We start from the raw sequence: 25,391 nt of genomic DNA, 5'->3' as shown, positions 1-25,391 counted from the left end.
AGAACCCTCCTCTTCCTCCCCGCCAGGGCTCCCTCCCAGGCTTATCCACCTTGACTCCTCTTCTTTCCTGCCTCCTCGTTCCCCTCCCCCATCCCCCTCCAGGTGAGGTGGCCCTGTCCACCCCTCTCACAAATCTGTCCTTCCCTTTTCCTGCTGCCGGGACTGTTGCTGCCTCTGCCCCCAGTCTCCCCCCTTCCAGTCCACCCTCTGCCAAGAGGGTTGCTGCAAAGTAGAGCTCTAACTATGTGGTCCTCTTACTTGTGAAGTCTTTCAAAGATTCCCAGAGTGTCCAGGTAGAGACCCAAACTCTTCATGGAACGAGCAGGATATTCACAGCCTCTCCTTAGCCTGCTGACCCCGCTCTTCATCTCCCAGCATACTGCTCAGGTCTCCCCTGCCCCCATCCCTTTGTCCGCAGGCTTCTGCCCAGAAGTCCTTGTCCCTGTATCCACCCAGGGTCGTTCTTTTTGCTTGCGGTTGAAACATCACCTCCTTTGTGAAGTCTGCCTTGATTACCCAGGCCGAGTCGCCTCCCTCATCTGAGGCTTCCCAGTACCTCATACTCCGGGAGAACAGCCCATCCCGTTCTATGGTGACCAGCTATTTTTATACATCGATCTCCTTCCCCTGGACTGTGAGCTCCTCCAGAGCAGTGGCCAGGCTCGGTCCTCTGTCATGTCCCAGCAAGGAACAGAATCGGGAGCCTCATGGGTGCTGAAAATGGGGGAAGAATCAATCAGTGTTCTCATGGATCTCGTGTCATCAGTGTGGGAAGCACTGCTATAGCTTGTTATCTGGTTTTGTACAATCCAAAAGTGCATAGGGACTCCAAGACCCAGGGAAGGGGCTTTGCAGCGCGTGGAGGAGGACTCAGGCCCCCCGGGAGCAAGAGCGTGTACAGAGGACCATGGCACCTTGCTTCCAGGTGCCCCTGCAGAAGCCCTCCATGAAGCCATTAGCCAGCACCACGGCGGAGTCACCCCCTGCCGGCTGGGCCTCTGGACAACACAGACCCTAGAAGCGCTGATGGCCAGGAGGCCCGAACGAGGTAGCAATCACTCATCAGTTCAGGCTGGCACAAGTCTGCCCTGTCCGGCGGCAGGGGGCTGCATGGAATGGACCCGGCTCCGAGAAGCCTTGGCTCCCCGAGCCTGCGTGACAGCCCAGACAGTTAAAATGGTTGTGCGCAGTCACATCTGCAGGTAATTTCTGCATCCATCTGCACTGGAATGGATCTCAGTCAATTAATTAGAACAACACCCTCTGTCCCAGCGCCATCTCTCAGGAGGGGGGCGGGGTGCCCCGTGTCCCCTGGAGAGCACGTTGCTCAGGCTCTGTGTTGGAACCCACCGTCTCCTAGTGGTCTCTAATTGCATTAGGGGGAACCATGAGGTCAGCCGGCATGCTCGTTCCGGTCGGCCTGGCCCCCAGCCGCCTGGGTGCGTGCGCAAGGAGCTCCCAGGCCGTGCTGCCTGACATTTGCAATCGTTTAATGGGAACAAGTTCCATCTTTGAGCTCTGCGCAGCCTTTCATACAGCAGCCAAACTGTCCGCCCTAGACGGGACATAAATCCTGCTGGCGAGTCACTGGGCCAGTTCTCCTCCTGGAGCTGCTTCATTCCCAAAGCTGGCCAGGGGCAGCTCTTCGCACCCCGGTTTGAGAAAGACCCCAGGGAACTGATGGGGTGCAGAGGAGAGAGCACTGTACTGCGAGGCAAGGAGCATCATTCCAGGCTGGGTAAGCCACTTCACTCTCCGAGCTTTAGATGATACCTGCTTCTCTTAATTGGTCTAACAACTAAAGGCCCCAACTATGCCTGACACCCTGCAGAACACAGAAAGTGCTTCTTTCCACATGTACTAGCTGCATGACCTTGGGTGAGATACACAGCTTCTCTGCGCTTCCGTGACCTCATTTGCAAAAATGAGACCGTGATGGAGTGCATCATCCACGGCGGTTGTGAGGCTGGATGTGAGCATGAATGGGGTGTGATCAGAGCGGTGCCTGGCACATAGAAAGCACTCAGCACACGTCACTATACTCTTAGCACAGCTGTCTTTGGTTTTACTCCTTTGTAGGACACAGTTATAGGAGAAAGACCTGGTAAACACATTTCTTGGGATGTCTTGGAGGTTAATTCTCTCCTGGTGGGATCCTGAGCTGAGACGAGTTGCAGGTTTGGAGGAGAAAGGAGGCCAGTGGGAGGGGAGGACTGAGTTCCAGACTGACCGAATGTCTTATTCATTTAACAAAAATTGATTGAGGTCCTAGTGTGTGCCAAGCGCGAGGCTCAAAATGTACAGTTGATAGGGATGTCTATCCAGGATACTGTCACTCATGTGATCTGGTGATTTCATTTTCCTCTTTGCTGGGCTATCCATTTTCTGCAAATCACCCATGAAAGGGAAAGGCTCCCTGACACGAGCCCAGCTGAGGTTCTGGGTGCATCTCACTGGGGCACAGGTCCCAGGCCCACATAGTTCTAGGATCTTCCTCTGTTCGGGGCTTTCCTTCTTTTTCTGGTCCAAGCCCTCTTCCTCCAGGAAGTCCTCCGAGTTCCCCTCTTGACTGGCTCACGTGTCCTGTCATCAGCTCCCCATTCTCTATCACTAACAACGTATACCTTGACGTTGCCCAGTTCCTTGTCCATGACCTCGGGTGGGTCGGCACTGTGTCTCTTGTTGTCTACTCTTGTCCAGAACCCAGTAGATGTCCAGCACAGAGTAGGTGCTCCACAAATATTATTTGTCAAACAAACGAGTGAAACACGGACTTTGGGCCTGTGACCAGGTGTAGGACTGGGGCCCTTGAGAGGTAACCAACCTCCACCTTGGACAGTCCCTCAGGCTTCCCCCACACCCAGCCAGTATGGACTATCTCCAGGGCCAATGATCTCGCCCTCTTCCTCTGGTTTCTGTTCTGGTTTCGAAGTCCCTATTGGTCAGGAAGTTCTTCCCGATGTCTGCCTAAATCTCCAGGAATAACTTAAGCCTGTTGTCCCACAGCCAGGCAGCATGGGGGCAGATGGGTGTCCTCCCTGAACACCTCTCCCTGCTTCCCTGAGGGAAAGACTGCGCCAGGGACCAGAACAGGAAAGCGAGTGGGGGTGAGGGACAGGTTGGAAGTGGAACTTTCAAATGTCAAGCCCATGTTCCCGAGGAAATAGAACGTAGTTGTGGTAAGTGGGGCTTGGCAAAGCAGAGCTGTGTATGACCAGAACCTTAAGAGCTTCCCTGGTGGAGAGGCACCCATGATGGAGGGGGGTGATCTCTCAAGCCATGGGCAGCCAGGCCTCCCCGAAGCATGGCAAGTGCTTGCTAAGTGCATGTCCTGAGGCAGCGGGAATCCTGGAATGCCTACCAGGTGGTAGTGGAGGAAGCAGTGGGGTGGAAGTCTCCAGAACCTTCGCCTCCCAGGCTGGCGTCGAAAAGAGAAATGCAGCCTGACCTGGACAGAGGACCCCAGAACCCGGGCCAGGACTACTCACCCCCCGGCAGCCCAGCAAGAAGGGCAGGCCCTGTGCTGGCCCAGAGAGATGATGAAACGGATTTACAGGGGCCCAGGAAACCGCAACCCACACTCTCCTCCCCACTTCCTCGCTCCTTAAAGTGATGTTTTCAGTCTCCCAAATTCATGCTGGTGATTCCAGCAGGGTCGTGGTGGGACAGCCCTGGACCAGGAGGCAAGGAACTTGCAGTCAGGACCCAGTGTGTGTAACCTTGGGCAAGTCTCTTCTCTCTGAGCCCTGAGTTATTTCTGCCATACGGAGTGGGTGAGGGGCGAGACGATGAAGTGCTCCCTTGCTTTTTACAGGAGTAGGCACTTTGGCATTTGGAGAGAAATCCGAGGTAGAATGCCCAGAAGGAAAACAAACAAAAGTGGGGCTGCTCTGGTTGGGGTGGGGGAGGGCCTGGGGTCCCACCATGCCCTTGTGCCTCTGAGCATCTCTGCCAAATTCATGGCTAGAAGCCATGGGACTGCATGGTCTCTAAGACACTTGTTCTCAAGCTCAGTGGGGCTCCTAAGCAGGTTAGGACTGGGAGGTTCAAGGGCAATGCTAGAGCCCAGTTTAGTAGTGGAGACAGAGGATGCTAGGCCCGCTGTGGCATGCTTGTGAAGAGGACATTTCTCAAACAGAACTAGGTTCCTGGGGATGTCCTGCTCCACCTGAAGGACCAAAATGAACCGCCTCCCTCCTGAAGCTGTGCACGGAGGCAGACCCAGACTTTCCTCGGGATGCCGTTGGGGACACACTGCCTAGAGGAGACTGATCTGATGACCTCTGGGGGCCTGCGCCTTGGGCAGGGACAGCAGGAAGCAGGCGTGGAGGAAAGCTCCGAGCACGAACCCCGACCCCGTCTAGAAGTGACTTGAGTCCTTGTGTCCAGACTTGCTCTCTCCTGGGGGAGCTAACTTTGAGAGCACCGGGCCAGCCCCTGCCTCCAGCTTTCTGCCCCGGAAACCCCCTCATTCCACGCTATCTGCTTAATCCCTGTTAACAGCAGGCTGACCTCCCGCCTCTGCGGCCTCACATTGAGCCTGCCCCAGTCTTCACAGGCCTCCTTCGAAAAATAAATAAATACTCTCTCCATTATCCCATTAGCAGCTTCACAGGTTTTTCTGATATTAGTTCCCAACTCCAGTGAAAGTGGAAACACGTGTCCTGAAAAACCTCTGCTCGCCCACCGGCCACGGGGGTGAGGCAGGCGGATGCTAAACTCCAGGCAGGAGTTGGGCCGGTCCACCTGCAGCTGCGCCCCCCCCCCCCCCACCCCCAGGAGAGAAGGCTTCAGAACCAGCTCAGCTTCCCTCAAGCTGGGCCAACCCCAGCATCTACTGGAGGCCTCCCCACTCCAGACTCAAGGAGCTGGAAGATGCAGCTTCCGCACACGGCTCCTTATTGGCTGTGTGTCTTCAGGCAAAGCTCTTTACCTCTCTGGGCCTCATGTTCTTTCTTAAAATGGAGATTGTAACTCCTATCTTGAAGGATTGGAGGACCAAAATAATCTGAGAGAACAAGGAAGGGTCTTAAAAGGCACAAAGTGCTTTGCCAGTGGGGGCAGGGTAGCTGGGAAATATTTTACTTTTCTGGCTTTTGCTTCTGCAGATTTAGAAAAGGAATCAGCCAGGCCTTCCCTCACCATGCTGTCTGACAGCCCAAGAGAGGGGCCTTTGGGAGCTCAGACACTCTGTGAGTTGGCCTGTCTGCCTTCCACTCGGTGCCCACCAAACTCCACTTATCACGGCCACAGCTCTCTGAGAAGGTTCTAGTATGCCAGACTGTTGGTTCCTTGAGGTGGGGCAGGGAGCTGCCCAGGGGCCTCATCAATACACATCGAAGGCCCCAGCACAGCGCAGAATCAGGCGGGGAGCTGGGGATGTGTTTGTTTCCCCACTCCATCCATCTCTTGGCCCTTTCTCCCTTCTGCCCATGGCCCCGGGCAAGGGGCCCAGGGAAAGGCAAGGCCAGCCCTTTGGTCCAGGTGTGCAGGGGTGTGGGCTGCTTCTGGCTGCCCACTGGGCACCAGAGACGCGAGCAGGCAGGCAGGCAGGCAGGCAGTTCTATTAGTCTGAGCAGAGCCTGTCAGCAGCCAGGATCTGTCAACAGTGCCTGTGAGGTCACTGCTCTGCCTCCCTGTTCCTAACGAAGTAGGACTAAGTCCCAGCTGAAGCCATCTCCAAAACCCTCTTGTCTCTTGGCTCCCATCCTCCTGCCCCTCCCGGTGCCTCCCAGAACCCAGTCCTGCTTCATTTCTGTGCAGGACTTTCTTCCAGCATGCCCAGGCCTCCGAGACAGCCATGCTCCAATCAATGCCATTCAATGCCAAGTTTGAAATGTGACTCTTCTTGATCGGCTGCGTGACGTTAGACAAGCGGCCTAACTTCTCCGCACCCCTGACTCTCTCAGCTTTAAAGTGCAGATGGCATGTGACATCGCCGCGACAGTCTGGTGAGATCAGGCGTTAACGCGGTACCTGGTGCTTTGCAAGCCGCCTGGAGAACAAACCGTTGTCAGTTCTCTCCCTCCATCCCTGGGAATCAGCACCAGGAACAGTAGAGCAAGCCAATGAGTGCGTGAAGGCATGCTCAGTCCTCGGCCCCACGCCCCAGCTCCCCCGCTTCTAGTTCCTGGCCAGGTGGGAGACCCTGTCAGCTTTGCCAAAGTGTGGTTTCCTGGCGGACGGGAAAGGCTGTCCAGACACCTGGGAGCAGCAGGATGAGTATGCCCGGACAGCCTCCCTGGGCAGACAGGACCCTGGAGCACATTCCTGGCTGGCGAGCCGAACTTGCCCACCTGTACCACCGCCCTTGGCTTCAGTGCTCCGTCTGATGAGTTGGCCTCATCTTACTAATCCCACTGCTCACTGTGGGTCCATGTCAGCTGCATGGCAGCGTCTGGCCTTCCTTTCCCTGAGATTGGACCAGGACAGTCTTCCACCGGTGACCCTTGGAGGGTGCGGGGAGGCTGGTGGACGCCTGTAACCTATCGTAGGCATCGTTGGTCCTCAAGGGGGCAGAAGGGAGGGCTGAGCCTTCTCTCTCCTAGGATCTTGGGCTCTCTCCCGCTGGGGGCTAGAGAGTCCAGGGAGGGTCTTGGAGTCAGCTGAACACTTTGGCATCAGGTCCCTCATAGGCTGGGGTGGGGGTGGGCAGGCCCAGCCCCCTCTTGCCAGACATTGGTGGGGGGCTGGGCACGGCCTTGTGGGGAGCTGGCCTGGACACGGCAGGGGGGGCTGGACCGCCTGACCTCCTGTGCGTCCAGAGGCTACAATTCATGAGTGATTCTCCCCTCTGAGCAGCTCTCCTGGGAAAGCAGGCAGGTCTGGGTCAAGGGGAGGGAGTCTGGTATGGACCATATTCAGGGGCGGATTAGCTGGGGGAACTGCTCCCACCAGCAGGGAGGGGAGAGATAAAGCCTGTGAGCTGGAGAAGGGGGCCCAGCCCGGAGACATTCCCTCCCCTGACCCCAGGCCCGTGCAGAGCTGATGTCTGTGGTGGGGGAGGGGGCCGCCCCCTTTCCCAGGGTACTGGCCGGGGGAGCCCAGCACTTTCTCAGGCCCTTTATTAAATTTCTCAGGAGCAAGAGGGGAGGTTATCCCTCCCCTTCTTCCCTGAACTCCCCTCCTTTTGTCTCCCTCCCCAGGAGGGTCGGAAAGGAGCTTTTCTCATTATTGTGGTTATTAAAAAGTAAATGAGCCAGAGACACACACACACAGAGACAGAGACAGAGACAGAGGCAAGCAAAGAGAGACAAAGAAAGGCCGGCAGATAGAAGAGGGAGCTGGGAAGACAGAGACCGAGGGAGGTAGACACAGAGACTCTGAGAGACAGAGAGAAATAGATGGCCGACGATTCATCCGGGGCACCTTGGTGAACTGGCAAAAATGGAGGCTTTGCACTTTCAACCTCTTTTAAAAGGCCCACCTGGTATGCAGTCGTGTGGCCTTGCTTTGTTTAGTATATGTGCTGCCGAAGCGAGCACTGGCCAAGCTCCTTCGTCTACTTGAGTCTCAGTTTCCTCATCTGCAAAATGGAAAGGATAATTCTTACTTTGTAGCATCACTGTGAAGTAGAGAAACACATCTGTACTGAGTGCAAAGCCTGGAAGTTCAGAGGCGCTCAAAATATGGCTTTAAATGCACGGTATATGCTACCCGTGTATATAGGGCATGGGGGCCGTGGCAGCAGGCACTCAGCGGTGCCTTGGGAAGGCGAGGGCAGAAGCCCCTCCCTGGGGAAGGCCTGTTTTGGGGGCTCGGTACCCCCTCCTTGCTCCTCACCTCACTTCTGTGAGTCAGTTCTTGGCTACTGAGTGGAAAGAGTAAACTGGACTCGGGATGTCCACCTCCGGTTGTTTGTTCATTTTTTGTTTTCGTTTTTAATTTTTGAGAGACAGAGACAGAGACAGAGTGTGAGCAGGGGAGGGGCAGAGACAGAGAGAGAGACAGAATGCAAAGCAGGCTCCAGGCTCCAAGCTGTCAGCACAGAGCCTGATGCAGGGCTCGAACCCACAAACCTCGAGATCATGACCTGAGCTGAAGTCGGACGCTCAACCGACTGAGCTACCCAGGCGCCCCTGTTCGTTTGGTTTTTATCTCCCAGATTGAAGGACTGCAATACTGGGCTTTGGAAGCAAACAACCCTGGCATTGAATTCCAGAAATTTCCTGTGAATTTTTTTAAGCACAAAAAGACTAATAATGTTCGTCTTGTATGTTTTTTTAAATAGCTTTCTCGAGGTATAACCCTCACTCATAAAACCCACTCACCTGGAGTGTATAATCCAGTGATCTTTAGTGAACATACAGAGCCGTGCTCATCACCCCTGTCCAATTTTAGAGCATTCCCATCACCCCCCAAATGTCCCCTGTGCCCGTTTGAGGCCACTCCCTGTTCCCACCCTGCACCCCGGGTTCTGTCTCTATGGGTTTGCATTTTCTGGACATTTCCTATCAACGGAGTCACACAACATGTGGGATTTGGCGTCTGACTTCTCTCACTTGGCATCACGTTTTGAGGCTCACCCATGTTGGAGATGTAGCAGCACGTAATGGCTTTTTATTGCTGAGTCCTATTGTTTCCAGGCGGGCCACGTGTTGTCTGTCCATTCACCAGTTGATGGACATTCGGGTTGTTTGTACGGTGTTTCAAGGGTTAAATAAGATCCTGTCTATCGAGTGATTGGATCAGTAAATCACAGAGAATTTTAAATAGATTAAGAGAGAGAGAGAACTTTCTCTGCAGGCTGACCCAGCGCCAGGCACCATCAGGAGCCCTTTACGGTAATTTAGTTCTCCCGTCGCCACTCTGGTGTAGGTAGTACTGTGATCCTCTCTGCTTTACAGCGGAGGAATTCCCGGCCTCCGGAGGGGACTGGCTTGTCCCCGGTCACACCTGCTAATCGTGGAGCAGGGACCGAGCCTGGCACCTGGCCCCAGCCCTGCGCTCTGTCCTGCACACCCTATGGTACAGGTGCTGGGACCTGCACACCACCCTGGGGGAGTCTGAGGGGCAGAGCAGGATTTCCCATAGGCCTCTCATCTGAACACCCAAGACTGGCCTCCACCCACATTAGCTAAAAAAAGACCCCCTTCCCTGCATTCCCACCCCCAGAGTCTCCAAGTGCCCAGCGCCTACCGTGTCAGGCACTGCTTCACAGTTGTTGAGTTAATGATCTACTTTAATCCCCGGGCAACCCCTGGGCATGGAGGTGTTGGCACGAAGGCTCAGAAAGGTCCAGAAACATGCCCCGGGGATCACACAGCTCATGTGCAAGTGGTGGAGCCTGAATTCCAGTGTATACATCTGTTTGACTCCAAAGGCCATTCTCCCTCTCTCTCCTTCTGCTCCCCCCTCCCTCACAGAGGCTGGAGCTCCACATCTGGCTCCCAAATGACCCCCCAGGAGGGAAGGCGAAGGCCTGGGGACCCTGTTGCAAGAGAAGGAGGGGAGAGGTGGGGGGCTGGAGGAGATGGGCAGAGGGCCTGGCTGGCCTCCTTCCCTCGGGCTTGGAGGCCCTCCCCAGGGCGGCAGGGCACTGAGCTGCCCTCTCCTCTCCTCCCAGCTTCTTCTGGGAGACAATGTGCTTCTCATTAGGCCGGCGTTGGGTTTTGCAAACCGCACGTCTAATTGTGAAGGTTTGAGGGTGTGAGTAACTGTGCATCTCGTGTGAGGGGAGAGCCGTCAGGCCTCTCCCACTTCCCAGAGTGACTCGGAGCTGTGCCCCCAGCCCTCGCGAGCTGTCCAGAGAGGCAGGGAACAAACAGGCTTTTTGAGGGGAGTCCTTTAAAGCATGGAGCTGGGGTGGGGAGGGGGGGCGGGGGCGCTGAGACCAGGCCACACTGCCTTCATCTGTATCCTTTAGGGACATGGAAGAAACATCCAGCCAAAGGCATCTTTATACCATCTCTCTGATTAGGGCTCCCTGAAGGCAGGGCTGGGGCCCCTCACACCCTTCCAGAACCAACGCTCTCTCCCTCAGCCTTTCCCCATACCCTGAAGGAGACATGGGGGTGGGGGGTGGGGGGCAGTGGCTGCAGAGCTGCTAGGGATGGGGGCACATTGGGTTCACAGTGGAGAAGCTGTGTAATGAGCGTATAACTGAGTTAGGCCCACGGGAGCCTCCAAAGGCTCCGGTTTCTTCCCCACCCAGCGGTTTGTCTGGGTGACTACAAGGGGCCAGGATGCCGCCTTCTCCAACGGTCTGAAATCCTCTGAGTCCGAGCCAGGTTCCCGGCAGTGCAGAGGCCACCCCGACAGGGCAGGGTGTGAAAGTCGAGCTGCTGGAGCCCCTCATCCCTTCCCAATCCACACGAACACGCCCTGTCCCGGCCGCACGGGCACATGGAGACACACGTGAGACCCTCACTCCTGGTTAGTCACGTGTACCCGTACACGCGCGCGTGCGCGCACACACAGGCACTCACAGCTGCCTGTACTTCCAGTCACACGCACGCAATGCCAGGTACTAACACGTGAACACACACAGACAGCCACCCTAGGTAGACACTTAAGGGTCACTTACACACTCGAACACGCTTCTGGGGGCACGTGCTCAGGCATGCACAAACAGGCACACTCAACGACGCACACGCTAACGCCTGTCGCAGACACACTCAGGCGTGTCCTCATTCTTAGGGCAGGGTTATATGCAAGGAACCCTTGGCTCCAGCGCTAGAAGGGACCTTGAAAGTGTATGGACCTTGAAAATGCCTATGCCTGGCAGGCTCTCCCCAGCCCTCCCCAGCTGCTGCAATATCACCCCGGGGGGAGACCAGCTCTTGGTCCTGGCTCCAAGGTCAAGGAGCTCTCACGACATCCGATTTTGGTCAGATGGATCTTACTGCTCTGGTCCTTTGGGATCCACCTCCAGTGACTCAAAGCCTCAGGTGCTAGAGTCCGAGGCTGGCTTTCAAAGAGATGGGGCTCTGGGGAGGGGAGGGTGGGGAGGAGGATTCACAGGGAGCCCTTGCCAAAGGGAAGCATTGGTTTGGATTAGGGAGGACACCTTGTCCGGTCCAAGCTGAGAACGTTTGGCTTGTTTGCTTAAACAAAGGAGGAGAAGTAAGAAGCTCAGGCCCCTGTCCCTATGATGCCGGATGCCCTTGGCCGACAGGGAAAATGTGGGGGCGGGGACAAGGCGGGGAAGGTCAGGAAACCTGGGCAGGATAGCTGATTTGGACCCCCTCGTCTGGGCAGGGACTTAGCAGGGAGGGACAGGATCCTGGGCTCTGAGGTGGGGGGAGAGGAAGGGGATGAGGGTCATTTGAAGGAGGAGACACCCTCCCCGCCCCGTCTGGGGCTAAAGAGATCAGAATGAACACTTCGAGAATGAGCTAGAACAAAACTCGCCTCCATTGGGCCTAAGGCCCGAGCTCCAGGTGACCCTGGCTCCACTAATTTATTCCACTCATTCATTCCTGGGTTAGAGCCTTCCTCTAACCCAGGGCGTGGCTTCTGGGGCTCATTCATTTATTTACTCAGCCTCTCTTACCAGCTGCCCCACCTGCAGCCGTTGACTATCTTCTCTAAAAGATAGGTGGTAATAGTATCCTCCTCAAGGATTGTTAAGATTGAATGAGTTGTGGCTTGTAAACTCACAGCACACCAACTGGCACAAAGTAAGTGCCGGGTAAATGTTAGCTTAAAGAAATTTACAACTTCGGGGGAGCCTGGGTGGCTCAGTTGGTTAGGTTAGGCGTCCCATCCAACTCTTGATATCTGCTCAGTTCATGATCTCAGGGTTCTTGAAATTGAGCCACACGTTGGGCTCTGCACTGACAGCACAGAACCTGCTTGGGATTCTCTCTCTCCCTCTCTCTCTACCCTTCCCCCTTCCCCCATCCCCCATTCCCTCCTCTCTAAAAATAAATAAATAAACTTAAAAAAAAAAACCTTGTAACTGGGATCGCCTGGGTGGCTCAGTCGGTTAAGCATCTGACTTCAGCTCAGGTCATGATCCCACGGTTGGTGAGTTCGAGCCCCTGTGTTGGGCTCTGTGCTGACAGCGTGGAGCCTGGAGCCTGCTTTGAGTTCTGTGTCCCCTCTCTCTCTGGCCCTCCCCCATTCATACTCTGTCTCTGTCTCTGTGTCTCTCTCTAAAAAATGAAGAAACATTAAACAAAATTTACAACTGTATGCCAAACACTGATAGGTGCCGGGGATACAGCAATGAGTAAAGTGAACATAGTGCCTGCCCTCAACGAGCTCAAAGTTTTGGAGGCTAGAGAACAGAATGGGGTGCCATCCTTGATCAAGTAGTCACAATAATGTGCAAGGAGTGTTGTAGTGGGTGAAGGCAGGACTTTAGGGAACGCAAAGCAGGGGATCCTAACCTGGGTATTGGATTGGGGGAAGGGCCTCCTGGGGCAGGGACTTTCAAGGCGAAACCCGAAGCGTGGGTAGGAGCAGCCGGCTGAAGAGTGGGAAGAAGGGTGTTCCAGGCAGAAGGAACAGCATGTGCAGAGGCCCAGAGACCCAATAGGTCATGGCTACAAATTCCACAGTCTAGCCCAGAACCTGGCCCAAATCCCCAGAGCCCCAATTTCTAGGGGACCTTTGTCCATCCTTAAGCCTGTGGTCTGACCTCTTCCCACACCCAGCCTCTCGATGGCCTGGACCGGACTCTCCCGCTTACTGGGCCTGCCTCTGCCCATGTCTCCTTCCCTGGAGTTGTTGGGTGCCGCATCTGGCCCCTGTCAGGTTGAGGCCTCTGGGCAGTTCTCAGGAGCGTGTATCTGCTGTGGCAGATGTGAGCCTGGGGTGAGGCCAGCCAGGATACCCCCTGTTTGATGCTGGCCTCCAGGCCCCCTGCCTTCCCTCACCAGCCCCAGCCTCTGTGCTTTTCTTACCAGACCCTTCAAACTAATATATCCAGGGATGCATCTTCCTTTGGAAAGCTGAGGTCCAGGAGGAGGCATTGGTGTGCATTGAGGAGGGTGCAGAAGCCAGGCCCAAGGAGCTCAGGGCCGGGGGGTTGGGGGAGGGGGGTTGGAGGGGGTGGGTGGTGAGGACATCGATCTGTCTGCTGGGTTGCTCAGTCCTGGCTTATAGCCTTCAGCACCATGTCTGCTCAACTGCTACCCTGTCTCCAAGTTCAAAATGCTTCTCCCTTAGGGTGCCGTATTTCAGACCCCAGAACTAACGCCAAGCCCACTACCCAGATAGAAGTACCAAGCCCTGTGGTTGCTAAGAGGGCAGCTGGGGGCAGGTCGGCCTTCCTGTCCTTCTGGGGCGGCCATTCCTTCCCGGGAGAGGGGAGGCCAGTCTGTCTGTCCTTCCACCCACACATCCTCAGGCCACTGGCAATTCCCAGCCCCTCTGGATCCTCCCTGGAGCCCGTCCCCAGCAACCCCCTTGCAGGGAATGCGATGAAAGGTCTATTTATTATACTTCGGCTCGGACAGTTGTTTCAGATGTTTCCAATTCGTTAGCCTCTCAGACATCTGTTCCTGGTTGAAGTCAGAGAAGAGAGAGAAGAAAGGAAAACTCACGCTTCACACACCCTCACTCAAAAGCACATGCATTAGCACCCCCCTCCCCAGCCCCCTCCCCCTCCCCACCACCCTAGACCTTCAGGGTCCGCTCCCTTGCCCTGTCCACTCTCAGGTCTCCTTCACTTCCACCCCACCTCACGTGGGTACGCACACCACCCTTGAGCCCCAGCTTCCGCAGATGTGCACAAGTCGACACACACCGCCCAGCGTGCACAGCCTCACGCCTACACATCTTGGGCACTTGTCCCCTCTTGGGGCCTCGCACGCACCGCCCCCCCAGGTCCTCCACCATCTGAATACTCACGAGTCCTAGGTGAGCCTCGCATGCCAGAGGGTGGCCGGGGTCAAGCCTTAGGCTCCAGTCTGGACGCTGACCCTCTGAGTCCTGTGACCTTGCTCTAGCCCTCTGAGCCTCTCAGTTCCCCGGTTTATAAAATGGGGGTTGTCACCTGGGTGCCTGGGTGGCTCAGCCAGTTAAGCGTCTGACTTCGGCTCAGGTCGTGATCTCACAGCCTTTGAGTTCGAGCCCCGCGTCGGGCTCTGTGCTGACAGCTAGGAGCCTGGAGACTGCCTCGGATTCTGTGTCTCCCTCTCTCCCTGCCCCTCCCCTGCTCGCTCTCTCTCTCTCTCTCTCTCTCAAAATAAATAAGAAAGAAGTTTTTTTTTTTTTTAATGTGGTCATCACCTTCTTTACCTCATGGGACTATTGTGCTGTTTAAAATCTTGTGTGCAAGCACCTGGCCTGGTGCCTAGCAGGCCAGCTGCTGCTCCTAGAAGAGAACCCTGGTTATTGTAACTGTTCCTCGTTCTATCTTCTCCTGCGCACATGCACCCCGCATGCATATTGGCTCCTCCACTAAATGCAAGGGCACAGGGTGGGACTGAAAGGTTTCTAGGGTCCCTGGGAACACTGGGGTTCCGTGATTCCGGAACCCCAGAGGAGCACAGCTGTGCATACGCACGTGCTCGGCAGCCCAGATTCTCCCCAACGCATACACACGCACGTGAACGAGTGGACCTGTACTCAGAAGTGAAACCTCCCACATCCACACTCCTTAATACACCCGCACTTACCTACACACTCACCCACACCATAGTGCACACTCACACTCTCCTCTCAGCCCATTCACACATTCCTACCCAGTTGGGAGGTTTGGGGGGGGTGGGAGGGGCTGGGGATTAGATGAGGGGGGTGGTTACTGGGCTGAGGGAGGGAGTCAACCGCTCTCCTGCTTCTTGGGCAGGCTGGGGACATTACGACAGGGGGAGCAGCCCCCCCCTGACTCTGGGGGCCCGGGGTGGGTAGGGTGGGAGATGATAAACACCCGGAGTGGCAGGCCTCACCCCAGTCACACACACCCCAGGAGAACTCTCCAGAAGCTCCAGGTGAAAGGGAGGCTCTGTGGGAGGAGGGGCGAATCAGGAGGGTGAAGGGTCAAGGTGATGATTCCCCTGCCCAAATAGTCCATGGGTTGGCACCTCCTGTCCACCAACACTAGTTCCCAGATCTGAGCCATGAACTTGGAAACAAGAGTTTCCACCCCCCTCTGCATTCCCGCCAACCACAGGTGGCTTCCATCATGGCTGGGTCAGACCAAATCAGATAGCTCCTGCCTGGGGCACTCCAGGCAGACTCTCTGAACCCCTAAGAGGGCGGGCACAGTATTGGGCTGCTGTGGGACTGAGGAGCTCTGAGAACCGGAGAGCAAGGAGCTGAGGCCCCCAGGGCCCACCCTTCCTCCCTCCGCTTCCCCCAAGCTCACCCTCCTATGAGTCACAGCCCCTGCTCCCCCAGCCCAGATCGCCAAAGCAGGTGGGAGGATTTTCTTCGTTAGATCTCGGTGAGCCCAGAGCAGCCCCTTCCCCAGCAGAACTCGGCACACGTGTGAGCCCCGCTGCCAGAGACCACCCCCCCCCCAGCCCCCGCCAGTGCCCTGGTGCCCCTCCCCTCCCTGCTCACACTCTGGGCTCTGAGGCAAACCAGGGCCTCCTCCTTCTGTTCTTAGAGTCAGAACAGACTCAAGTTCAGATCCTCTCTGCCATCGACTTGCTCTGTGATCTGGGGCAAAGCATTTCAGCCCTCCGAGCTTTGGTTTACTTCCCTGCAAGCGAGGACCCTCTGAGGTCGCCAAAGCACCTGGCCCTGAGTAGGGGCTCAGTAAAAGCTTGTTGACTCAATCCTGAAGCGAGACCTGTCTCCAGTCCAGGGCAGGCTGTACCCTCGGGAGTCCCATCCTTTGGCAAGCACCCCCACGTGGGCGTCCACCTCGGTCGGAGAGCATCCTGCCTGGATGAGCAGGGGCAGCGTGTCCCTCAAGGAGACTCTTCTGGCTCTTACGGTTCTCCCGTCGGTCCCCGGAATCCTAAGGAGCCATACGCCATTGGGAAGGGAGGGGTGCTTGCTGGGTGGCAGGTGGTGCTGGTGATGTTTGGAGCTGCCTAGTGACCCCCGATGGGGACCTCTCCTTGCAGGCGCAAGAACGGCAGTCAGGACAGAAGCCCTTCTTCCCCTCCCTGCCCCAAGGCCAAGGGCAGCACTGGCTACTGCTGTGCTTTTCACTGTTGCACTCCTGAAGGGTTTCACAGCTCTACCCACCCCATTCCTGCCCTTGAAGAAGGCTTCTGCCGGAATCTGGGCTGGAGTCAAGACTGCTGAGGGAGGAGGGGGCGTGAGAGGGGCTCCTTGCCGGGGAAATGATACCAGATGGGAGGAAAGGGTAACAAGTAAACGTTTACTGAGTGCCTACTGTGCGCCAGGCATTGCTTCAGGACAATGCGCGTGTTAGTATGCACTTACCAGAATGTAGCTCCAGGACGGCTGAGATTTTTCTCCGTTTTGGTCAGTGTTGTAAGCGCAGTGCCTAAAGCACAGTGACTGGCATGTAAATACGTGTTGAACAAAGGAATTTGTACCCGTCATGCTCTCATAACTCTGTGAGGTAGGTGCCGTTATTATCTTCACCTGAAGCTCAGAGAGGTTAAGTGAGTCTCTCAAGGTCACACAGCCAAGTGAATAGCAGAGCTCGGGGGGTGGGGGGGGGCACCCGGGTGGCTTAGTCAGTTGAGCGTCCGACTCTTGGTTTTGGCTCAGGTCGTGACCTTGTGGTTTGAGCGCGGCGTGGGGCTCCACGCTGACAGTGCGGAGCCTGCTTGGTATTCTCTCTCTCTGCCCTGCCCTGCTCATGCCCTCTCTCTCAAAATGAATAAATAAACTTAAAAAAAAAAAAAAACAAACAGCAGAGCTGGGCCTGTCTGGCTATAAAGCCCTTTCTCTGTCCCCTTCACTGTTAAACAGGCCCAGAGGACCACAGCTTTTCTGTGTGGGTAGGTGCCCTGGCATGAGAGTGTCCTGTGAAGGGGTACGTTGTCCCCCACAGTCTCACAGACACGCACAGAAGTCCTTACACGTTCTTGTGTCTCAGCATGCCCGTGAGGGCTTCCAGAAACCTGGGCATGCACCAACCCCAGCTTCATGTGACCTGGGCACCCACTGACTATGGACTGGACGTGGGACGTAGGACGCAGGACAAGGACAGGGCACCCGGGCCGCTTGGGGCACACCGCGACCTGGTCGGTTCTTTCCGTCCCTTGAACCAGTGCCCAAAGAGTGTGAATGTGTGTGCATCTTTGTCCTCATACATGGTGTGCACGCGCGTGTACACATGTCTGCACGTGTGGGCGTGTTGGGTAGGCACGCGTGTGCATGTGGCCGTGAGTTGCTTCTCTGCCTCGGGGACCCGGGCCCACCTCGCCCCGGGGGTTCAACTCTTCACAGACAAAACAGGGTCCTGGGAAGGCTGCACGAAGAAGGCAGAAGAAGTCAGCCTTTGGCCTGGTGCCACCGGGTAGGAGTGTATCAGAGAGCAGGCAGCCGGGGGTGGACACCGGGGGTGCAGAGTAATGCTTGGGCCGGGGTTGGCAAATGCTGACCCTCCTCCCCACTCCCAGAAAAAGAGGGGCGCATCAGATCTAGAGTTAAGTGAGAACACATACGCACGCAAGTACACACGGTCGCACAAGCACACGGGTGCAAGCACGTGTCTATGACCATTGATTCCCACACATACAAACACACACACGTGTTCGCGTGTGCAAACGTGCATGGACGCACACACGGACACGGGCTCCCATCCCCAGGGACGCAGGTTCGTGTTGCACATAGCAGGCAGCCACACATATGCAGGTCCTCAGACAGATTCATACTCCTGGGAGGAGCTCCTGCCCCTGCACCTGCCCCATCCACCCTGCCCCTCCACCGATATGCTTTTTCCCCAAACCCGAGCTCGCCCGGGCCCTGAACTGCATTGGAGGTTAGACCGAACGGAACGGAGGGTTCGTTCTAAAGGATGGTTGAGGGGCCATCCGCTGTCCCCTCCCCAGAGTCCAGGGGCCACGGCGCCTGAACCTAACAGGCTGCATGGCCACTCTGGGTCACTCCTGTCTGGGGCAGGCTGGCTGGAGGAGGGGCAGGCACAGCCTTTGTGCACCCAGACTCAGGCAGCCCCCACCAGCCCTGCTCACGTAGCATCATCTCTTGTCACTCCAACTTCACAGTGTGCACTCGGTCATCTCCTACTTCCTGGGTCTCTGATGATAATCTACCTTCAGCCTCCAGGACTTCCCATGTGCTCTTGCCCTCATAGACCTTTCCTGGGGCACCTGGGTAGGTAGCCCAGTTGTGTAGGCGTCTGGCTTCGGCTCAGCTCATGATCTCCCGGTTCGTGGGTTCGAGCCCCGCTCGGGCTCGCTGCTGTCCGCGCAGAGCCCACTTCGGATTCTCTGTCTCCCTCTTTCTCTGCCCCTCCTCCTCTTATGCTCTCTCTCTCTCTCAAAAGTAAATAAAACACTAAAAATAGAGAGAGAGACCTCTCCTCCCCACTCTTGGCCTAACCAACGTGCGCTCTCTCTCTGGTGCCAGCTTGAGAGTCACTGTCTTCAGGAATCTTTATGGCTTGTCCACCTCTGCTCAGTGGTCCCACTACCTCCAATTCATCCCAAAGGAAGCACCACCCCTCTGAATTGTAATAGCTACCTTCCTTGTCCCTCTCCTCCTCTGGGCTGCCCTCACGGGCAGAGATGAAGACTGTCGTGTTGCCATTTTATTTCTAGTTCTGTTTGGTCTTAGCTGAGAAGTTGGTATACAGCAGACGCTTCACACATATGAACTGAGTAAATGAAATGTCTGCGTCCCTGGTTTTGCTTGGAGCGGCTGGGGGATTAGGAGATGGGGGCTTCAGCGAGGAGTGGGGACACCTGGCTTCCCAGTCTCTAAGTTGCGGTGTGACCTTGGGCAAGGCACCTCCCCTTGCTGGGCCTGGCTCCCTCTCTGTGAGGTGGAGGGACGCCGATGGCCATGCCACGTGCTTCCTAAGTTCCTTCTAGCCATGCCACTTCACGTGCCCCCAAGGTCTCGGGCTTCCCTACTGTGGGCCCTGCGGTCTGGGCGGGGCTGGGTCTTGTTTTCTGGGAGGGGCGAGGATGTGAGTGGTCGATCTGAGCATTCTTCACTCCATAAAGTCTGACTCTGGTTTGGCATTCGGGGCCTTCCACAATCCGTTCTCAGCCCCGTTCTCTTCTTTTTTTCATTCCCTCCACTCATCTCATGCAACACACACACACACACACACACACACACACACGGTCATGGACAGTGGGCAAAACCACAGCTCAGCCTGAGACCGTGAGTCCAGCTTGCAAGAAGAAGGGGTTGGGGGCCTACGCCAGCTGCCCGTTGTTGATTTGGGCTTTCCCCAGCATCTCCAAGTGATGGAGGGAGCACGGACGGAGGGTCAGGCGGTAGGAATTCGGATCCAGGCTTGGCCACCGACAATCAGTGCTGCCCACAGGTGGGTCGCTCAGCCTCTCTGTGCCCCGTCAGCAAAATGGAAATGGTAATCCCTTCCCTGTGGGGGAGCCTTTGATCAAAAGGAGGGAGAGTGTCCACAAAGCACACGAAATGTCATGTGACCCAGAAGAACGATTTATTAGAAATCTGCCTTGTGCTCAGGCTCCTGACAAGGATTTGAGAGATACGGGAAAGGTCTGAGGTGCACGTGCTGCCTGCTTTTTGAAACTGATGGTCTAACCAAGCGAATGGATGCATGCTCAGGAGCCCTGGGAGACAAAATAATGTAATCTGAGGCGAAGGGCCCATGAGAGGCTGACGGATACAGTTGCAATGAACATGATAAGCAGATAACTAATATTCTGACCATATGACAATCTTATACAACTTAAGGGGGAAAACAGCCCCACAAAGTCCCGAGAAGATTAACGGGCGAACGATACAGATACAAAATTCAGAGGAGAGAAATCATAGACATTTGTAAAATGTCTTCTCAAGCATCGAAGAAAGGCAAGGGAAAGCCCGTCAAATTAGCAAAGCATTTTTTCTTTATTTTGTTTAAAAAAAATTTTTTTTAATGTTTATTTTTGAGAGAGAAAGAGGCAGCGAGCGAGCAGGAGAGGGGCAGAGAGAGAGAGGGAGACACAGAATCGGAAGCAGGCTCCAGGCTCCGAGCTGCCAGCACAGAGCCCAACGTGGGGCTCGATCTCACGACCCATGACATTATGACCTGAACCGAAGTCAGATGCTTCGCTGACTGAGCCACCCAGGCGCCCCTTTTTTCCTTTAAAGAGAATACCCAGTGTAGTGAAGCCATAATGAGAAAGACAAACACTGTCCCCCTTTTCACGTGTCAAGTCAGTACTTCTCAGGCCTCTACCGCGTGCCCGGCACCGTCTGGGTTCTGGTAAGCACATTGGCAATATGGACGAAGGGCCTGGAAAGGACTCACACCAGCCATGCAAAAAGGAGTCGTGCCTATGACACTGACTGACACGACTGAGCCTGGTGGTGGTTCACACGGATGTGGATCCAAACCCGGAGTGTGTCATTCGTGGCCGCGGCACCGCAGGGGAGCTGCCCGAATGGTCAAGGCCTATTTCCTCATCCTGTAAGATGAGGATAATGATATCCGCTCACAGCATTGTCCTGAGCACGAAACGAACCGCAGGCATAAAACGCCAGGCCTCAAGTGGCAGAGACTGTGAAGACCTGCTACCCATTGGGCATTACTGGTGGTGGGGGAGAAGCCCGCCCACGCGTCCCGACAACCAAAGGGCGTAAATATGTGTTGTTACATTCGCCGCTTCACCTACAGAAGCTGCTTACAGGGGCCCTTCAAAGCCCTTTCGTGACATAGCCCAATGCTTGTAAAATGATCATTGATACACCCTGCACACGACGAGCGATATAATGGTTGCAAAACAGCGTACCTGGAAGGAGTGGATTCTACCACAAACGGGGGATTAAGGGTCACTCTAATCCTCCTGTATGTTTTCTAAATCATTATAATTGCTCCCATAACTGGGAGCTAGTTATACATAATTAAAGCTATATACTATAATTAATGGTTCATGTATTGCCAGGAGGGCCTTGCCAGGCAGGAAGTCAAAAAGCTATTGCAAGTGAGTGACGCAGACCTATCAGGAAACTTCAGGTTTCTTAAAGGGACTATTTCTCACTTATCTTTGTTTTCCTGGCGCATTGCTGGGAAACTAATCAGTCGCTGAGAAAATATACATAGGCCTGCTTCACATGAATGACATCAGTTCTCACAAGGACCCTGTAAGGCAGGAACTATAATAATAATTATTATATTATTTTAAATGTTTTTTTTAATCTTCATTTATTTTTGAGAGACAGAGCGCAAGCAGGGGGGAACAGAGAGAGAGGGAGACACAGAACCCGAAGCAGGCTCCAGGCTCCGAGCTGTCAGCACAGAGCGCGACGCGGGGCTCGAACTCACGAACAGCGAGATTGTGACCTGAGCCAAAGTCAGACGCCCAACCGACCGAGCCACCCAGGCGCCCCTATGTCATATTATTATTATTTCACTCACAAGGAGACCGAACTTGTCAAGTTCAAGAGACAAAATGAGCAGCGCTGGCATTTGGACCCAGGTGTGTCTGGCTCCAAAGCGTGGGGCTTCACCACTCTGCCCCACGTGCATGTGCACACTCATTCTCTAGGGATGGGGACCGGGCAGGGGTCAGGAGGAGACAACCATGTGGGCTGGGTGGGGACAGGAAAGCAGACACTCTGTCCGAGGCTCTTGGATGGGTGAAGGGAGATGCAGGGTTTGGAGCTGGGCTGGGGCAGAGCCAGGAGAACTAGGCACACGAGCCAATTTGGGGGGGAAGAAGAATCTGGCTTTTTCTGAGCTGAATTTGAAGTCACGGAGGGCAGCCTGTAGTATTGACAGGTGTAAAGATAAGAGAGCCATGCTGGAGACAGAGGTATTGGGAAGCCAGAGAACTATGGGCCAGTAAAACGGAAGGGAGGTGGGAAGGGGAGAATGTTTGATGAGGACACACTATGTGCCGGGCTGTGCCAAGTGCTCTGCATTATAGCAGATGTGTTTGGGGGGGTCACTACCTGGTCACGCTCCTTTCTTTGGAATCGGCCCCCATCCACAACCCCTCCTGAAGGCACGTGCCCAGGCAGCCACATGTGCCTCATGACCTCCACATCCCGCCTGCAGGTGATTGTACCGCGGACTCTATTCAGGGCAATTGGATGCTCTTTTTCTGGAAGAGGCTGGGGACCCCGGGAGACAGAAATTCATCCTGGGCAGCGACGCCGTAAGGTAGTAGAGAGTTGAGGCTGTGATGGGCCATGGGTGGCCATGTGTACACAGAAGAAGCTGGTCTTCAGAGAGAAGGCCCAGTGAGTGCAGACAGAAGTGGTGATGAAGGAGCAGGCAGCCTCATAGTGGGAGGGATGGAGGGTGACAGCTATCACCTCTGGGTCCTCAGGAAGTAGCCCATCTCTCGTTTTTGTTTCTTCTCCTTGGATGCTTGAAGATCATGGGTTACAGCCTTCCAATAAACCCCCTTTTCCTTGAGCTGGCTTGAGAGGGCTTCTTTTCTTTCTTTCTTTCTTTCTTTCTTTCTTTCTTTCTTTCTTTCTTTCTCTCTCTTGTCACTGATGACCTTGAACTAAGACGTGAACATTCTTTTTTTTTTTTTAACGTTTATTTATTTTTGAGAGACAGAGCATGAGTGGGGGAGGGGCAGAGAGCGAGAGGGAGACACAGCATCCGAAGCAGGCTCCTAAGACATGAACATTGTCTTAGGGGCACCCTAAGGGGCACCCAGGTGCCCGTAAGACATGAACATTCTATGTGAAACGTAAAGTTCCTAGTGCATTGCTTGACTCATTATTGGCAACAAAAAGTGGTAGCTATCATTACCTCATTTACTCCTCAAAAGAAGCTGATAAGACAGAAAGTAAGATTATTGGGAAGATGAGGAGGGGCACCTTGGTGGCTCAGTCGATTGAGCATCCAACTTCGGTTCAGGTCATGATCTCACAGTTTGTGGGTTCAAGCCCCGCGTCAGGCTCTGTGCTGACAGCTCAGAGCCTGGAGCCTGCTTGGGATTCTGTGTCTTCCTCTCTCTCTGCCCCTCCCCTGTTCACACTCTGTCTTTCTCAAAAATAAACATTAAGAAGAAGAAGAAGAAGAAAAGAAAAATGAGGAAACCAAAGCTCACTGATGTATCCAACAAATACTACTTGAGTTCCACTGCCGGCATACTGGAGCAACAGGGTCCTAGCTTTGAAGACATCTGCGTTCTAACGGGGGAGATGAACAACCAACAAATAAATAATCAGCAAGAAAACATCAGGCACAGATTAAGTCCAACGAAGAAAACAATTTCAAATGGCCCATGAGAGGCACTTTGGACCAGAGAAAGCCTCTCTGAGGAGGGCTGAGGCCTAAAAGACAAGATGGGGCCGAAGAACTTTGGAGTCAGAAAGGAAAGCAAGAGAAAGGCTTTATGGCAGGACTGTGTTTGGTGCATGCAGGGGACACCAACATTGCCTCCATGGGCAGAGTAGGTGAATACGGGCCGGCTCCCAGGGAGGGGGCGGGTGTTGTAAAGCAGGGGAAATGTTTGCTTTTAATTCTAAGTGCAGTGGGGACCCGTTGGGAGGATTAGAGAGCTGAGCTAGACACCCCCCAAAGATGTCTGTATCTGAATCCCCAAAACCTGTGCCTATGTTAAGGATCTTGAGATGGGGACATTATCCTGGGTCATCCAGGTGGGCCCGTCTAATCACAGCATCCTTATTAAAAGGACGTGGGGAGGGTCAGAGTCAGAGGAGCAAAGGTCAAAGTGATCCAAGGAGGGGGCATGAGCTAAGGGTGTGGGCGGCCTCTGGAAGGTGGAAAAGGCACGCAGCCCCAGTAACCCATCTCAGACTTCTGACTTCTAGAACTGTAAGATGATACATTTGGGTGTCTTAAGCCACTGAGTTTGGGGTGATTTGTTACGGCGGCCACAGGAAACTAATACAAGCACTACGGTAGGATTTATGTTTTTTAGAAATCAGAACGATTTTAAAACTCGCTCTGGCTGCTGTAGACTGTAAAGCAGGAGGGAAGGGGGCAGACAGCTCCGGCAGGCAGGTGTCGGCGTTGCGGGGACCAGGATGACAGCAGAGCCGATGGAAGCCAGTGTTTGGAGCCAGGAGACCCTCTGGAGGTGGAAGGGAGACAACTTGCCGGTGGACCAGACCTGGGGATCGGAGGAAAGCTGCCAACCAAATCTCTCAGGTTTTACCTCGAGCGGTCAGGTGACTAGAGGTGCTTTTTATTGATACGAGCAAGACTGGAGCTTAGATGAGATCATCCATCCAGCCTGTGGCAGACTTGGGACTGACGCCTAGATATCCAGACTCTCAGGCCCAACAGACTTGGATCTGTGAGAATAATCTTATTAAGGAAAGGAGTTTGGGGCCGGGCGGCGGGGGGCGCTGGATGGCACAATTAAGCGTCCTGTTCTTGATTTCAGCTCAGGTCATGATCTCACGGGTTCATGAACTCGAGCCCCACATTGGCCCCCGCACGCCCACAGTGCAAATCCTGCTTGGGATTCTCTCTCTCCCCTCTCTCTCTGCCTACTCGGGCACGTGCATGCTCTTTCTCTCTCTCTCTCTCTCTCTCACAAATAAATAAACTTTAAAAAAAAAAAAGGAAAAGAGTTTTGGATTCTTTTGGTTAACTTTCAGTTATCACTTAGTGTATTAGAGTTCTCCAGGGGAACAGAACCGATAATGTGTGTGTGTGTGTGTGTGCGCGCGCGTGTGTATTTTAAGGAGTTGTCTCACACAATTGTGGAGGCTTAGCAAGTCCAAAATCTGCAGGGTAAGCCAGGAGGCTGGCGACCTGGGGAAGAGTTGGTGTTGCAGTTTGAGTGCCAAGGCTGACTGTTGGCAGGATTCTTTCTTGCTCAGTGGATGTCAGTCTTGGTTCTATTAAGGCCTTCAACTGATTGGATGTGGCCCACCCACACCATGAAGGGTGATCTGCTTTCCTCAGACTCCACCGGCTTAAATGTTAATCCCATGTAAAAACACCTAGAATAATGTTTGTACCATGGCCTGGCCAACTTGACATATAAAATTAACCATCACATTTACTTTCCTTACTATTGGATATTGTGTTTTTTATCTGTATGATTAGTTCATGGTTGAAGGGAAGGGCAGAGAGCCAGCAATAACCTTGGGCCTGCCTACAGTTAGGGCTTGGAGGAGAGTAGGCAGAAGGACAAGGAACTGGGACCAGGAGGGTGGAGGGAAGCATTCCAAGAAGGAGGGGGCGTCAAGAGTTGCAGAGAGCGAGAGAAGGAGGAAGACAAAGGAGTTGCAGAATAGGACGATTTGGAGGTTGTCCGTGACCTTGGCAATGGACCTTGCAGGGCATGAGAGGGCTGTGAAAGAGAGAAGGGCTCTTTCCCACACAGGCACCGGGAAGTGGAGGCTGGAAGGGGAGCAAACAGGGAAATGATGAGCAAACACAACGTCCAATAGAAAGGAGGCCGTGG

At 54.6% G+C, this 25,391-nt stretch overlaps 1 long non-coding RNA gene across 1 annotated transcript; it reads left to right on the top strand.

Moving 5' to 3' along the window:
- The first annotated feature begins 1,304 nt into the window (after positions 1–1,304).
- Positions 1,305–4,663, top strand: LOC121018268 (uncharacterized). The gene is made up of 3 exons (XR_005785113.1): positions 1,305–1,738; positions 3,007–3,179; positions 4,139–4,663. It is a non-coding gene; the product is annotated as an uncharacterized LOC121018268 (long non-coding RNA).
- The last annotated feature ends 20,728 nt before the right edge of the window (positions 4,664–25,391 follow it).

The sequence above is a fragment of the Herpailurus yagouaroundi genome, unplaced genomic scaffold (assembly GCF_014898765.1).
Source record: "Herpailurus yagouaroundi ecotype Mexico unplaced genomic scaffold, PumYag 77, whole genome shotgun sequence".
NCBI classification, from domain to species: domain Eukaryota; kingdom Metazoa; phylum Chordata; class Mammalia; order Carnivora; family Felidae; genus Herpailurus; species Herpailurus yagouaroundi.
The sequence above is the reverse complement of the archived record's forward strand: the minus strand, read 5'-3'. Positions and strand labels throughout refer to the sequence as shown.